Source organism: Ambystoma mexicanum, chromosome 7p (assembly GCF_040938575.1).
Source record: "Ambystoma mexicanum isolate Mex_15411 chromosome 7p, UKY_AmexF1_1, whole genome shotgun sequence".
In the NCBI taxonomy this organism is placed as follows: Eukaryota; Metazoa; Chordata; class Amphibia; order Caudata; family Ambystomatidae; genus Ambystoma; species Ambystoma mexicanum.
The window spans coordinates 950,258,799-950,276,126 of record NC_090939.1 but is presented as its reverse complement, the minus strand read 5'-3'; the positions used below and the strand labels follow the sequence as shown (position 1 = coordinate 950,276,126).

The following is a 17,328-nucleotide window of genomic DNA, read 5'->3' as shown; positions in this document are numbered from 1 at the left end:
AAAGGTGTGGACAGCAGAGCAGCACTTTCTGTATGTGTACAAACCCACCAGATTACAGCCGAGTTGCAGAGAAGATCCAGGCCTTGAACATTCCAACATGCACAATGGTGGGAAACGCCAGTGAAGACCAGAAGGAGGACCAAGAGGGAAGTTACCAACAAACTACCTATTTATATCCTCAGCGGAGGTCACACACCTGGGTCTCACACCAAAACCATGTGTTTTAAACCATCAATCTTTTAGCAAATATAAAGAGATGTAAGGCTCAATTTTAACAAAAATAGTTCATCAATTTATTATATTTTCTAATAAAACAGACCGTATGGTCACATTTACAAAACTCATTATATACATAAAAAACACAAATAAAAGAGACAAATAATCTGTAGATTCAAACTTGTGTTGTGTTCACACAATACTTGATAATCAACAATAGTGGTGTTAGTAGCACAATGGGTGACTTCAAAATTAGCCTGATCTTGTTTAGCTAAAACGTCCCCACTGTCTTTGTGTCGACGTGCACAAATACGTTTCCAGCCTTAATGTTTTTATCCCATAGCGACTTCTCCTTGTTTTTCTTAATTAGTCGTGTCTATAAGGCTTTCTTCAGGACACAATATTCACAAGTACAAAATGTCACATAATCAAATGTGCAATGTCTCGGGGTATCTATTTTCACTTGCTTATTTGCAACATCAAAACCCTCTTGTACTGGGCTATTCAAACTACTGTCCTTTAAAGATTGAACAGCCAGGCTTCACAAAGCCGGTGACTGCGTTTGCCGCCGTCTCGTTTTCCCCTACGGGTTCACAATTCCAGAATTACTCCTCGTCTGACCCTGCTATTTAATGCCTTATGATAGCAGATTGTAACTTCTTTCAACTCTGCGTTAGTATCCTTTCGCCTCAAATGTTTTAGAGGACTCATGCTGTAAAAGTGTGCTCACTGTTTTTGTATAAGACCAGAAGGAGGAGCAACTGAATCCTCACAATTATTAGGCACCGACAGTGTAAAGACAGAGAATTGCAAGTCTGTGCCACCGGACAGGTCTAAAGCTACAGTGGCACCGCTTGTGGGCAAGTCATCTGAGAACCAGCATCCACCCAAACTGGCTAGCCCACCTGTGAGGTAGATCACCTGTAATCTAACTACCATCAAGAGAAGCACTGGAACACTTTGGGGAGTACCTAAAGGGCTCCCATGACCACCAGCCACTGTGACAGTTACCATTGATGGATAGCAGGCACAAACGCGACTGCAAAGCTGCTCACAGTTCACCATTGTGTATGAATGGTTCTATAGAAAACCCCTAACTGATATCCCATTGGATCCCTTGACTGGACTGATCCTCCTCTGCAAGAGAGATCACCCATACAAATATCTGGCGTATATCTGATGCCGGCTGCAATTTCCATGCAATGTAGCTGGAGTCAGCACCTCCATCATCTCCATGGCTTTGTTGTGCAGCAACCGGATTGAGGAACCCACTCACTGGTGGTGATTAGAACCAATTCCTCAATGTTCAATGCATTGGCTGCACTATGTCGGGAGATAGCTGAACCATGATATGTCAGCACAGTATCCATGCACTCTATGTGCCAGTAGGCATGCTTGCAGATAGATATTTGGTCCAGAACTCTACCTGATGGACCCGTTGGAGATGTTCCCAACAACTGGTTGGACCAGATCACAGTCCTGGCACATGCCACAGTGTGGGTTCCTGCCAGAGTGCGACTCAGTGGGGAGCAACACCCAAGATGTCTGGTGATGGAGGCACCAGAATTTGGGGAGATCCCAAGGGGGTTATTAGTACAAGAGACCATGGTGACAATGGATAACATGTGCCTCAAGACCATCAACATATTGGTCATTAATGTGGGCAATAGGACCATCTGTTTACCAGGATGCATCATCATCATGCAGTCACACCTGACCCCTCCTGTAGCCCTAGCAGGTGTTGTTACCAGTCAATCAGAGAAGGTACTGGATTTGAAGACCTAGGTCTTTAGCTACTGATGTCAGAAAAGGACCCGGACCACCTGAGAGAACAGGTCGCCGTGTGCGCCAAGGCTTTTTCCACCAGCTCCTGGGACATCGGCAAGGCCCAAACAGTGGAATACCGTATTTGTGTGAGTGACGAGATGCCCTTCAGGGAGTGATTATGATGCTTGGACCCAGGAGATGTAGAGGATTTACACCGCTACCTGGATGATCTTCTGGAGGCAGGGATTATCCAAGAGTCCAAAAGCCCCTACACTTCTCCTATCATTGATAACCATCAATGTGGACCATTTATACCATCCACATGAGCCCTTTGATGATAGGTGGACCAACCAATACCAGGAGCCATTCGAGGAGCTCAAGCAGACCCTCACCACTTGAGCTCCTTGAATCCTCCCTCCAGTCCTGGCCTACATGGATCCTCAGTTGCCTTGTATCTTGCACATTGATGCAAGTCTGCAGGGATTGTCAGCTGTTCTTTACCAGGAGAACAATGATGAGAAGAGATTGGTCACTTTCGTCAGCTGAGGTCTGCATGCCTAGGAGAGGAACTACCCAGTCAAGTTGGCATTTCTGGTATTGAGGTGGGCTTTCAAAGACAAGTTTCAGGATTACCTCTACGGTGCGATTTTCAGAGAGCGGAGAGACAACAACCCCCTGATGTATGTGTTGAAGTTAGTTAAGCTGGATGCTTCCAGACATCAATGGCTATCATGACCCAGAACAGGTTGCAATGCTGAAGGAGTGGAAGACACATGTGCAGATGGGAGGAATCCTAAATAAGGTAAGTAAAGTTGGAATTTGGCCATTGCATTGCCTGCTTTTACCACAGAGGATCTATCGAGCAGTAGTGTATGCATTTCTCGACCAGCATGGGTATCTTGGCAGTGAGTGATCTTTCGATTTGGTCCACCCGAGGGTTTTCTGGCCTACACTAGCAGCAGATGTGCAGTATTATTGTCAGCACAGTGCCAGGTGTGTCACCAAGAAGACTGCAGCTCATCATGCTGATTATTTTCATCACCTGCAGGGTTTGCATGGACCTCAATTGCATCGACTTTATCATGTTGGAGAGGGACAGGCAAGGTGTGCAGAATTTCCTGCTGGTGACAGACCACTTTACTCTGAACATGCAGGTGTTCCTTCCTAATGATCAGTGTGCCACCACCGTTACCAGGGTACTGTGGGACGATTCCTTTGTGCCCCATGGTTGGACAGTAAGGATTACTTCCAACCAGGGACCGGATTTTGAGTTGAAACTTGTAAAGCAGATGCTGTAGCTGGTTGCCATCAAGAAGACCAGTGTGCCTCCATACCACACTTAGGGGAATGCCAAAGTAGAGAGGTTCAATCAAACCATCTTGCCGATGCTCGGCACCCTAATGCCAGAGGATAAGAACAGGTCGTGTCAGCATGTGGCTAATTTGACCCATCGTTATAATTGTACCAAGAATGGAGCCACCAGGTTTACACCATACTACTTGACGCTGGGAAGAGATGCCTGACTGCCTGCAAACTTGTATTTTGGAGTATCCGCAGATGGAAGAGGTGACGAGAACTATTCCAGCTATGTGAAGCAGCTGAAACATCAACTAGAGCAAGGTCATCAGCTTGTCCAAGTTGCTGTGGAGAAGGCAACAGAGGGAAACAAACGCTGCAAAGACACCAAGGCTAAGTTTCACGCTCTTCCGCCTGGCGATTGTGTGTTGATACATAGCCTGGGAAAGAGTGATCAGAACAAGCTAGGAGACAAGTGGGAGGCTCCACCATTCATCATTGAGCAACAATTAGGAGAGCTCCCTGTCTACTGACTATGGGAAGGAGTACAGCCAAGGAACATCAAGACATTACAACGGAACCAACCGCTCCCAGTCCAGGTTGAGTCCAGGTTGAGTTTGAGCTGACACTAGCAGTGAGAGAAGAGGACGTGAACCTAGGAATTATAGGGTACTGTGGCAGGTGTCCTCTAAATAGAAATCATGGCTCAACTAGTTTTATAATATTATCATTATTATTATGATTAATAATAATCATAATAATAATAATAATAGTGTTAGTGTATTTGGAAGGGGAAGGCAGGAAAGGGATCTCCAAGCAATCAGGGGAGGAAACAGTGAGGCGCAGATCACCCAGTCTCAGGCTGGATGCAGAGTGGAAGGTGTGTGGAGCTAGGTGTTACCTAGATAGATTTATAAATCAGGCCAAGGCTATCCTCAAGGTTTGCAATATTTTAACGGTGGGAGCATGCAACAAGTAGAGTGAAAGACACCCGTGTATGATGCAGCACAGAGATTCATGAAAAAAAGGAAAACGTTTGTGGCGCGAGCAAAGCGCCTTGGGGACAGTTGGTCTCAACCTTCACTGAGGAGGGTGGAACAGTGCTCCACCCGTACCTTTGCTGGTTCTTTTTCACCTACGATGACCCAAGCTGAAAGAGTGATGCTCCCCTGACAGGTAGGGGAGTGCTAGAACCCACCACCGCTTACCAGCAGTCCTGTCACTGCCATGGCCTGGCTCCATAGTGTTCCCTGAGCAGTGAGCGCCCTCAGCCATTGCCCCCTCTCTCGCCCTCCTCTGTCAGGCGCAGCACTCTCTGGTAAAGAGAGGGAAGCGCTGTGTAATGATTTAAGGCCTGGCCCCTGCCAAGACAGGCCTCTAAGACTCCCAGGGCTGCATCTGGCAGGCGCAGCATGGGTGGAGCATTGGTGTGGACCCTGCTCACAGGCTGCCATCAATGCTGGGCTGCCCCTGGCATAAGCTGCCCATCCCCAAAAACTTTGGGGACCCACCACACATGCTGCTGCCATACCTGCCATCACAAGACAGACTTTTATATTTTGGAAGAACTGTTTATATTTTAAAATAACTCTTTTCTCTGCTGTTTTTAGTCATTCAGCTGCTTAGGAAGGTTAATAATGTAAATGGTATTGTGCGATTACCCCTTTTTATATAAAAATATAAAAATCTGCTGGTGTACTGGGAGAAGGAAAAAATCTTAAGATCAACTAAAACAAACCATACACCAGCATTTTGCTGTCTGCCTTTACATTTTGTGTGCCCAAAGGCATACCCAGTGTTTCTTACCAAGAGGTTTTTGGGGTAACCCATTCTAACCTTTGCATTTTGATCCCACTTCCACTTCCCAAGGGGGTGCACCAAGGCAGAGCCAGACTGGGACATAAAATGAGTACAGGCACCAATGAAAAAGTGGCCCACAATCACACATTACTATTGATTACTATCCAGAACAGACTGAGTAGTATCCAAGGCGTAGTAAAATTGGTTAAAACTAGTGTGGAAACAAATTAAACCGGCCTACACTGTCCAAAAGTGGTCCATGCTGTGAAAAAATACCTGGCCCATTATAAAATCATTGGCTGGCGCTTTCGGGCAAAGCCCTATAGGCCAGTCCCAGCCTGCATGCTCTAACCTCTGAGTCACTGGATCTTGCTCCAGAGAGCATATTATTGTGCATTATGACATGGCAGTCAAAGGTGTAATGGATGAAGATGCACCTGGGAACTAGCAATGCCAGTTGGCATAAAAAAATGTGCTGGTCTGAGCCATTTGTAATATAAAAACAATATTTGTATAACAGTAAAAAAGCATTACAAATAGAAATATTACCTATGTCCACCCAACGCACAGCTGAACCTACCAATTTGACTATTTTCATGCCAATGATGGGACTTGAACCTGCAGTTTGTAAACACATGGGCTAACCTCTGAGTCACTGGGTATTCCTCCAGAAACCAATACTTTGTGCAATATGACATGGCGGTCAAAATTTGAATGCATGAAGTTGCATCTGGGAACTAGCAATGCTGTTTGGGATAAACAAAAGTGCTATCAGATAGGCAAAGGAGGAGTATTATAGAACATTCAGTAGTGGCAGGGAGAAGTAAAGTTGGGTAGATAGTTGGATGAAGGGGAGGGATAGCTATGATGTACAGGAAGTCATGAGTAGGAAACGGTAGAGGAGCTATGTGTACAAGTGTATTGAATACATTGTGGGACTCAACTGTATTCTATGGGGCTCAGCACCAAGAGAAGAGACAGCTGGAGAGCAGGTGTCCAATGCACAAGGTGGTCTATCCCTGGAATGTACTCACTGCATGGGGAGCATGAGCATTTTTTTAAAAAAAACTTTCTTTATTGTTTTTCAATCAACACATACCCTATTGGGTATCAAACATTCCCACCAGAAAACTGTCCAATTAAACCCACTGCCCTACACAATGGACCGATAATGCACACCCATGAGCTTGTTAAACATCCATTCAAGTGAGCAATACTGCAACAAACTCATCCTTTTCCCCCATGTCATCAATTATTGAGATTCTTCCACCCAAGGGCAACATCGCACTCGGGTGTTTGTCGCCCGCTTGTTTAATCTGGGGTAGAGTCCGGGGTCTGCATTGCCTGCGCTTGCTGATACTGTGCGAACGGTGACCGATAGTCGAATGGCCGGCTAGTGGGTGGTGATGTCACAGCAAACATGGATTCTCTCCGCTCGCAAAGAGCCATGCATTCCAGCCATCTCGAGAATGTGGGGGGATTGGCCTTACCCCAGGACCTAGCAATTAGATATCGAGCTATCACAGAAGCCATACTCAAGAGTCTCTTTTCGTGCAGGTGCCCCCCTCAACCAGTGCAAGGAGCCATAGTTCTGGAGTATAAGCCTGCGTTTAAGTGAGCATTTCAGACAGGGCCGTTTCTATATTGTCTCAGAAGGATCGAATGTTCGAGTGACATGGTAAAAATCTGCACGATCAGCATTACACCTTTTGCATGTAGATGAGCTCTCAGGGTAGAACTTACTTAAAGAGTAAGGGGAGTAGTACATTTGGTGCACATACTTCTAGTGAATCAGTCTGTATCAACAGTTTAGTGATATATATCGTGTTTGCATACATACAATCTTCCACTGTTCCTCACTCAACTCCTTCCCCAGGGCTGCTTCCCACTTGACTATATACACCAGATTCTGTACCATTCTTCCCCCCCTTATCAGCTTATAAATATTAGATAGCACCTTCTTGCTCGACATGGGGGGAATAATATAGCTTTGCGCTGGGTGGAGGGCCGGTGCAAGTGGGAAATCGGGCCGTTTGGCTCTGCAGGTACATCGCGATCTGTAGTAATGCAATAGAGTTACGGAATCATGTACGCCCAAGGAACATAGCTCCTCCCATCTTACAAAGCGACCGCCCCGCACCAAATCCCCCATAGTATGAACGCCCAGGGACTGGAACCATTCCCTGAAGGACCTTTCGTGTGTGAGCGAGATTCCTGATATGTTATATATTGGCAACTCGGGCGAAAAAAGGAGAGGCTCGTAGGATCCGACATATCTCTGCCTACGCCCGGCATGTTGTCGCAATGGGTTGGATCTCACTTTTCGGAACTGGATCTCTGTATCCCCACAACATACCCATTAGAGAGTCTGAATGGGAGACAGCCCCAGCTATCTGGACATTTCGGGGCCTAGGGTCGGCCACATTCCATTCGGATATATATTGTGCCTGAGCAGCTAAGAAGTAAAGATAAAGATCGGGGTACTCCAGGCCTCCCATTTCATACGGTCGAGCCAGAGTATCATACGCTAATCTAAGCTGCCTGCCCGCCCATTCCAGTCGTGTCATCAATTTCCTAACACAGGTCCAGTAACTCGCTGGGAGCCACAATGGAACATTGTTATATACATATAACAGTTTGGGAACCATTACCATTTAGGCCAGCGCTATACGGGCGGCCTGGAATATCGGATGCAGGATCCACGCCTCTATCTTTTGCGCCCGATCATCTAGCAGCATTACATAGTTGGTTTTATACACGTGTTCCCTGATGGTGGATATCGTGACGCCCAAGTATCGAAGGCCATGTGGAGACCACTTGAAGTCGTTGCCTATGTCAGTTCTCTGGACAGCTGATGTTAGGGGGAGGACCTCCGATTTCTCCTATTTGATCCTGAGCCCAGACAGTTCCCCAAACCTAATCACTTCCTGCACCAACGGTGGGAGATTTTGGCTGGGATTTTTAACATAAAGAGTGATATCGTCTGCAGATAACGATATGATAGGGAGGTGCGTGCATGTACGAAATCCCTCACTGTGCATGCCGCTCCAGGATATGAAAGGCTAGGGGTTCCATCGCAAGGGCGAATAGGACCGGGGAGAAGGGACAACCCTGCCTAGTGCCAGGATATATATGTGCAGACATAAAACCATTCGTATATAAAGCCGCCTTTGACGACGTATCCAGAAGCTCGACCCACCTGATATAAGTTAGACCCAGGCCCGAGCGCCGAAGCACTTCAAAAAGGAAGGACCATTTAACAGAATCTAACGCCTTCTCGGCATCCAGGGCGACTACAGCCATTGGGACTTCTGGGTTGATATTATGCAAGAGGGTAAAGAGTCCGCGCAAGTTATTCTGAGTGGAGCGCCCAGGAATGAATCCAGCCTGGTCTGGCAACACCACGCCCGGCATATGTGGTTGTAGACGGTCCGTAAGGATTTGAGAGAATTTTATTGTCAGTATTTATAAGCAACAGTGGCCTGTAAGAGGATAGATGAAGGGGATCTTTCCCAGGTTTCAACAACACAGTAATTAACGCAGACCGAGTAGAGTCCGGAAGGACGCCCTTAGCCAGCGCACCACCATACATCGCCAGCAGGTGAGGGGTGACCAGATCAATGTACACTTTATAAAATTCAGCTCTAATACCATCTACACCCGGGGCTTTCCCATTAGGGAGAGATTTGATGGCATTGAGAACTTCCTCCTCAGTAATGGGGGCGTTGAGAGCACTGCCTTGTTCAGGGTCTGGCCATCCCAATGCCACCTCATCTAGATAATGAGCAACGCATTGTGCCCGGGGGTAGGGCGTGAAGTATATAAGCGATCATAGAATTCCATGAATGCATCATTGATCCCTTTGGGATCCCTTATTCGATACCCATCCTGGCCCTCAATTTCAACTATATTGGTGGAGAGACGTTCTTTCTTAATGGCCCAAGCTAAGGTCTTAATCAATCTATCCCCCTCTCCATATCTGGCAGCCAAGATTGGGTCACCCATATACCCATCTTCACTCCGCTAATTCCTGAAGCGCCTCCCTATGTGCTTTTAGCTCTTGGCTAAGTTCGGGAGTATCCCGAATACTCTGCCGTCTTTCTCCCTCCCGTATAATATCCTCTAAGCCTTTCATAGATCGTCTTAGTGCCTTCAGTATCCCTCCCTCTCTTGACATACAACAGCCCTGTATATATACCTTAAAGGCTTCCCAAATCGTCTCAGGATCCGGGACCGAGCCCACATTAGCTTCTTGAAAAAATGTGTCTATGTCCTTTTCTATGTCAGCTAGAAACACTGGGTCTCTGAGGGCAGTAGCGCTGAATCACCAGCAAAGCTGGTTAGGAGGGAATTCCACCGAATCAAACCAAGCTAACACCGGGTAGTGATCGGACAAAGTCCTAGGAAGTATGGTGGCCTCTGTGGCTGCTCTAAGAATAGAGGATGTTGACATCACGTAGTCAATTCTATTAGAGCTACTATGAACTCCGGTGAAGAAGGTATATTCCCTGTCGTTGGGATGTAATTTGTGCCATACATCGTGCAAATCATGATCCTGTGAGATATTCGTCCACGCTTTGACTGCTTGCGGGGGGTGAATTGTGTTGTAGCAGACCTATCCATATCTAGGGTGAGGGCCAGGTTGAAATCGGCAACCCATAGTGTCTCATACCCAGTGAATTTGTGGAGGTGCCTAGCACACTGATGGAAGAATTCAGGTGAGTCCATGTTGGGTGAGTAGACATTTATAATCAGTAGCCTGAGACCAAACGTTTCACCTGCCAAAAGTAGGAATCTCCCCTCTTCGTCCCGGATCTGCTCATGTAGCCTATACTGCAGTGTCTTATGGATATAAGTGGCCACGCCTCTAGAGTGTGTGGAGTACGAGGAGTCATATCTATGGGAGACCCACTCTGTTATGGCTGGAAGAGGAGCACCCCTGACCAAATCAGTTTCCTGAAGACATAGTATATTCGCACCATGCTTCCTACTGTAGTTAGCTATCAGCTGTGTCTTTTTCTGGTTGGTCAGCCCCCGAATATTCCAAGAGAGCACTGAGAAGGTCAACCCAGGTTATCATATAATGCAATTGCGATTATTTGGCCATTCTGGAAATGGCGGCGACTCGTGGTGTGTTCAGATTGGGAGTCTAGCGGGTTATCTGTGCCACTTGAATTCGGCATGATTGAGTGTGCCATGAATGGCAATTAGGGCTAGGTTGAAAACTTGAAACTAATAACAATCCACCCACCCCCTCCCACGCCAGAAACTTGAACCTGCCGGCGTCCATTGCCTCCCCAAGAAAATGACCCCAATACATCTAAAACTGTATAACACACTGCAGTGACTGCAGAAACTGGGGCGCTAGGGGCAAATTACATGCTCCAAGCGGCTGCAGCAAATATTGTGGCACTTACGGCCAACCAGTCCCCCGGATCGGGAGATATCAGCTTGAGAAGAGAGGAAACCAAGGACTGAATCCACCTGCCTCGGTGGAGAGACAGATCAAGAGCGTTGAGCAGATCGCCCTCGTGTTCCATCCTGATCAGGAAGATTCCTTGCAAATTGTTCCGCTGACTCTGCTGAGGTGAAGAAGACCGTAGATCCTCCATGCTGGATGCAAAGTTTAGCAGGATACAGCATGTCATATTTCACTCATTTTGCTCGAACAATGGCTTTTACGGTCTGCAATGTCTTACACTGATCCTGTACATTTGGACTAAAATCAGGAACAGTCGGATCGTTGAGGGGCCCCACTGCAGTTCCCCTTTTTCCCTGGCGGCTCGAAGGAGAGCATCACGGTCTCTATAGCAGAAGATCCCGGCAATGAGCATGAGTTCAGGGGCCCCACGAGGCGGTTTAGCAGCCATCGAATAATGCGCCCTCTCAACTATAAACATCGATGTGAGAGGAGGATTATCAAGTATTTCACCCAATAACGTTTCCACAAACTTCTCCATGTTATCAACTGCGGTGACTCCGGGACCCCCAGTATGGGAAATGTTATTGTGCCTCGAGCGCCCTTCCAAATCTTCATTCTTGGCAAGCACCTTCTTCACCGTTTGCTGCATCACCGCCATCTCTCCTTGCAACGTAGCGACCTTATCCTCTTCATCCCCTATCCGCCGTTCCGCCTCAACCATGCGGCCACAAAGTTTATCTATTTGAATAACAGAAGTATCCACCTTGCAGGTTAAGGCATCTATCTTTGCCCTCAGAGCGTCCGTACTAGACTTTAGAGCCAGCAGTGCCTGGTTCAAAGCTGCTGCATCAAACTGGGCTTGTGTCTGCTCCTGGCTTGTGGGTGGCGGGTGCTGGGACAGGTCCACACGTGCAAATTGATCCATCCTTGCTTGTTTCTTTGGATTACCCATAAGAGTGCCACACAGAAGTTGCTGTACCACTAATGAGGCTCCTGATATAAACAGCGGACCACCTGGTAAGGATGGTATGGGCCCCAAAGCCTCAGTCAGCGAGAGTTAGTGACACCAGATATGCCTTCAGGGTGCCGCCTTCCAGGCTTTAGCCAACAGCTTCAAAGAGAGGAGAACCAGTAGAGTAATACTGATCTACGTTGAGAGTCTTGGCCAGGCAGTGGTTATCACTAAAGGAGCGCAGGCATAGTTATTACTTGATGATACTGCCCGTCCTCCAGTCCTGTGCAATAAGTCCCAATTGCCACTCAGGTGTCTGCATCTGGCGCCAATACCGCGAAAGGAGAGCGCTTCACCACAGTGCCCCCTACCCTGTCAGGACGTGCCACCACCTCAATGGAACTCTCCAGCATCGGGGAGGCTACAAAATTCAGTCAAGAGTATTTCCAGAAGAAGGTGATTAGCATCACCAGTGCGGAAGCACCGCTCCCGCAGGACGAGGAAAGCCGGCGATTGCCGCCGCCATGTTCCGACAGCGCGGCAGTGTCTCAAAGGCGGCTAGGAAGCCCCAAAGGAAGTCTTCACACAGGGGTGGGGTGAAAACACCAAGGAGAGTGGGCTAAGCGCCAGCTAGTCTTCGTTAATATAGTGTTGCAGATCTATGATCCTCAGAGGGCCCCACAGGGAAGCCGCATGAAGAAGGTGCCCGAAGAGCAGGACCCCCACCGAGCAAGGGGGAGCGGGCTCACCTGTATGCAGCAGGATAGCGGTCCCACACTGGATAAGGATGGAGCCAGGACGCAGGTAATGGGCGGCCGCGGGCCAGGCAGGCAGAGCAACGAATCACCGCAGAGGCTCCTCAGCCCCAGCTGCGGCTGCGGCCCAATCTCCCCCGCCGGCACAGCACCTCACAGCTCACACCTCACACCAAGGCCAATCTCCACAGCCGGCTGCCACAGAACTCCGGGGAGCACCAGGCGTCAGGTCTGCCGAGCGTGACAGAGACCACCACCAGTCCCCGCGCAAGCGATCCGCACAGAGTCTCTGCCAGGCCGGCGCTGCAGCGTCACTCTCCTGTTGACGGCTCGGCTCTCCCCTTCCCCCACTCCTTCTTCCCACCTCTCAGCCTTGGGCCAGACCACAGGGGTTGCACAGATGTGCAGTATAATTACACAAAAATATGCCTCTGCTCTTAGCGCATCTGTAGGGTGGCCCCAGGAATCAGGAAAGGGCCCAGTGACAAGGTTATTCCTGCAGAATCTTGTTGCCGAAGCCAGAGCTTCTCAGGCAGCGGCCATCTTCGAAATTCATGCAACAATGCCCCCCCCAGCATGAGCATTTTTAAGCCATGTCTTTGAAAACACAGATAGCAAAGCCCATGTGCTTACTTCCTTAGGTCCCCAACAACATTTGGGAGGGGTTGTATGCTAGAAATTCAAATTTACAAGTAAAACTCAGATGAATTGGCGAATATACTGAAAAATGGTTTTGCCATAATCAAAACAGCACCAGCTGAGAGTAATACAAGTACCATTTCGAGAAAGCCTTCAACACAGTATTTATTTAAAAATGAAATTGTATATTACTTACCCCATGACAAAGAAAGGACCCTAGATTGGGTAGCCAACCTTAACTGTGATACTATAATTACATCCATCACACCCCAATCTTGGATAGATCATTATCTTTTGTCATTTACTCTCTCAGCTAAAAAACTAAACCTAACCTGATAGCACCTCCATGTCCTACAAGGAAGAAATTGAACATTACAGCGGATGATATCCTGCTACATGTGGTCCCTACTCTGAATTTCCTAGAGGACACCAATGATCTCAACAAGTTAGTAGAGATCTATTGTTCCACTATGACCAAGGCATTGGACATTATCGCCCCTCTCAAAATGTGCAAAGGCAAAACCAAGAGCTCACCTGAACCCCTGGTTCACCCCGCAGTTAAAAACTTTACGGCCTGAAAAAATAAAATTGGAAACACTATTGAAACACCTCCCTTCTGCAGAGAATGAAACCAATCTGATAAATGTATCTGCTAAATACAAGGAAGAGATACTTTGTACTAAACGTGAGTCGTACAACAATAGAATTAAACAAACTATCTCCAGCACCAAAGAGCTCTTCGTTATCCTTAGAGAGATGGAGACACCCATTACCCCTACGGATCCGTGCCTAATGGACAAACTCTGGTGCACAAACATTCAGAATGCTCTCACCAATAAAATAGACACACTACAAAGTAAAATTGCTGACTAACGCCTAAACTTACAAAACGCAGATCCTCCACACCACACTCAAAATCCATCTATTAAACCATCCCAATGCTTTAAATTCTCCAAAGTCTCTGTCCCGGAGGTACAAAAAATGATTGCATCCCTTAAACCGTCAAGTTGCCAAGGAGATAGTTGCCCGGCTCAATTCATTAAAGACGTCACTAGAGACCTGACGCCATTCATATCCAAACTTATTAATGCTTCATTTAACTAAATGAACTAACTTAGCATCCCTCAGGGTTACATCGTACATGGACGTAATCCTCCCTTTCTCTGTACGCACGATCCTTCTGGCTGAAGCACTCCTCCGGGACCTAACAATCATAAACAGCTCCCTTACTCAAGGCATCCTCCCCTAGGCCCTCGAGATCAGACAAATCCTCCCACTTCTCAAGAAACCAACATTGGATCCTGCCGACATCAGAAAATACCGCCCCATCACCCATCTTCGCTTCATAGGTAAGATCCTTGAGAAAGCAGTAGCCACTCAAATCCTCCAACCCGTTGAGGTTAACAATCTCCTTCAGTCCTACAAATCTGGCTTCAGAACAAGATGCAGCACAGAAACAGCTAAGCTATCATCAAGGTGATCCATGATTCCTGTAAAACATTTAATGATGGCCATTCTTGCTTCCTTGCTCTCCTTGATATCTCAGCAGCATTCAAAACAGTAATCAACAAACACTCACCAAAAATCTACATCTCCACATGGGGATATTTGAGTTCATCTTCAACTGCTCCAAATCCTACCTTGCTAATCGCCACCAGTTCATACAAATGGATTCCTCCAGATCACCAACGCTACCAACCACCTTGGGAGTTCCACAAGGATTTTTCCTTACCCCTGTGATCTTCAATCTTTAGATGGAACCGCTTAGAACTCTCCTTGCTTCACACAACATCCACACCCACCAATACACAGATGGCATGCAGATATTCCTCAAGAGTTCTTCCCTCAAAGGAATCCACAGGCTTAAGGCCAGCCTCACATTGATCCATTCAAAGATGTCTAGTGCTTAACAGAAGCTGAACCCCTTCAAAACTGAATTCGACTAACAGCTCCTAACACCCTGACATCCATAACTTGCTCTATGCTATGCATCTCAAGGGATTCAAACCTCAGCTGGCCACCTGCGCCAAATCTCTTAGGTATGACACTGGCACACACCTCTCCTTCAAACCCCACATACCAAGGAGGACACAAACAGCTTAATAACACCTAGCTCTCATGTGGAAAATCAAGCCTTTCGTCCAAGAAAACAACTTCTGATTTACTGTCCAGGCCTTGGACCTCTCACACCTAGATGATGTCAATGCCCTTTTGGAAGGCCTCCCAGTGACTATCAGGGCATCAGTGAGAGGTGTCCTGCATGTTGCAGCTCGTCGTATCTCAAATGGCACATTCAACCACATCACCTAGACACTCATCCTGCTGCATCATCTACTAGGCTGTTACCCTGGAATCCCCAATCTTCCTCACTGAGAAACTCTGCATCTCCTGAGTCCTACAATACACAAGAAGCAATGATACATGCAGACTTAAACTCCGGAAGTGCAGGAAGGTTAGAACCAGAAGACAGGTCTTCTGTGTCTAAACCCCAAGACTCTGGAACCTCCTCCCATCATCATTAGAGTTGCCCCCTCACTTCTAAAGTTCAGGAAGAAGATCCTCCTCTTCAGGGAATTTCTCTGCCTAACACCTAGGTCCACACATTAACCACTTCACACCCTATCAGAGACTAGGTGAACTGTCCCCCAAAGTTTCCTTGCTGCTAAATAGCTTATACTGTCCCTCCCCTATCAGCTGCCCTTTCCCTCATTTTTCCGCTTCCCACACCATTTTCTCCCCCCTACAGCGACGCCACATCTCGGAAACCTCTTAGAAATCGGCCGTACTTTTCAAAATCTGCAAGGAGCTGGCCAAACCTGCTTCAGTCTCTACCTCTCCTGTTCCCTCCAAGGCCCTTTGCACATCCTTAGCATCTCATTTCACCACTAAAACCCAGGACATTCTGCCCACTCTCTCTTCTTCTGCCTCCTCTTTCTCTCCCTCTACCTTTCCAGGCCCCTCTCTGGCTGGTGCTCCTCCTTCCACTGGTTCCCCTCCCCTACGGCAATTCTCTCCTCCACCCCCACGCACTTGAGCGATCTGAATGACACAAGGCCTAGTGAGATCGTTGTTTTGTCATCCTTTTGTCCTCCCTTACTTGTCTTGTCGTGCCTAGAAACACTTGTACGTTATAACTGACTTATCATATCAAACCATATCAAATATTATATTATATGATAGTAAAGCGCTCCATCACATCCTGAAGAAAGGTCAGTGCAGTTAATATAGCACAATGCATTTTCAGGTAATTTTGAGGGACTTTATTTTTATGGAGAAAGGCTTAATTATTATTCCTTTGGAAATATTGCCCATGTCAATCACCAATGCTACATGGTAAGCATGCAGTAACGAGAGAGATATGCATGATTCAATAGGTTTTCCCACATTTTGGAGTGCCATTAAATTCCATTGTGGAAATGTGGTATTAACACATGGTAACAGTATATGCCATGATGCACAGTGCAAAAAAACTAGGAATTTGGTGGATGTTATATGTGTAAATGTTTGTCTTCACATAAGTGTTTTCATGTCCAGATGCAGCCCTCCTTATTACTGTACCCTCCACTCACAATTCTCCACAATCATACGCGGGGACTCATTACAAGTTTGGTGGTAATTTGATTCAGCCAAATTACCACCATTTGGTCTCACGGGTTTACTCCGGGAATGCAATTGGTGGCAATTTCCCAATTTTGGATTGCTAAGGGCTCCGTGAGGAATTTTGGTATATATATATATATATATATATATATATATATATATATATATATATATATATATATATATATATATATATATATATATATATATATATATATATATATCACTGGCAGAAGTAGTGTATGTTAAATATGCCATTTTGCAAAGGTAAAGTGACGGTTTTACCTCCAGCTTGTTGCTGTAGCGAAATTGTCCACTTTGCCTCCAAAGTTATAATTTGGCGGTGCGAGGAAAACAGTAGTAATTTCGTTACTGCCAAACAAAATGGCTGTAACAGAATAACCACAATTTGTTCCCTGCACTGCTGAACTTGTAATGGGACCCAGTACATAGGGTTTATCCCAATGCCCCACATCCAAAGCTATGCACTAAAATTGTGTGCCATTAAATAAGTGCAGTGAAATACAAATAGGCGTTCCAATTTCCGTATATACCATTTTCAATGCATTGGTGCGCAAAATGTATAAAATTGTCCAACCATAGTAAATGCGTTAGTACGCTGCAATTAAAATGGGAATATCTGCCTTTTCCATTTGCAAACCAGCCCGTTTCTGTAGGAAAAATGACCACAATACAATGCCAAAGATTAAAAGTGACACCATTACTTAAATGTTGCTCAACTTTCAAAATAAAAAAGCGTTCAATTTGAGACTAGCAAAATACTGTGCAGCATTTTAACAGCGTTTATTTTTTAAATTAAACACCAATATGTTTGGTGTTGCTCATTTTAGAACAAGCTGAATGCGAGGTTTCACTTGCAA

At 46.4% G+C, this 17,328-nt stretch overlaps 1 protein-coding gene across 4 annotated transcripts in view; it reads right to left on the bottom strand.

Moving 5' to 3' along the window:
* PDK3 (pyruvate dehydrogenase kinase 3) overlaps positions 1–17,328 on the bottom strand; it is a 1,369,253-nt gene that overhangs the window by 750,036 nt on the left and 601,889 nt on the right. The window lies entirely within an intron of this gene.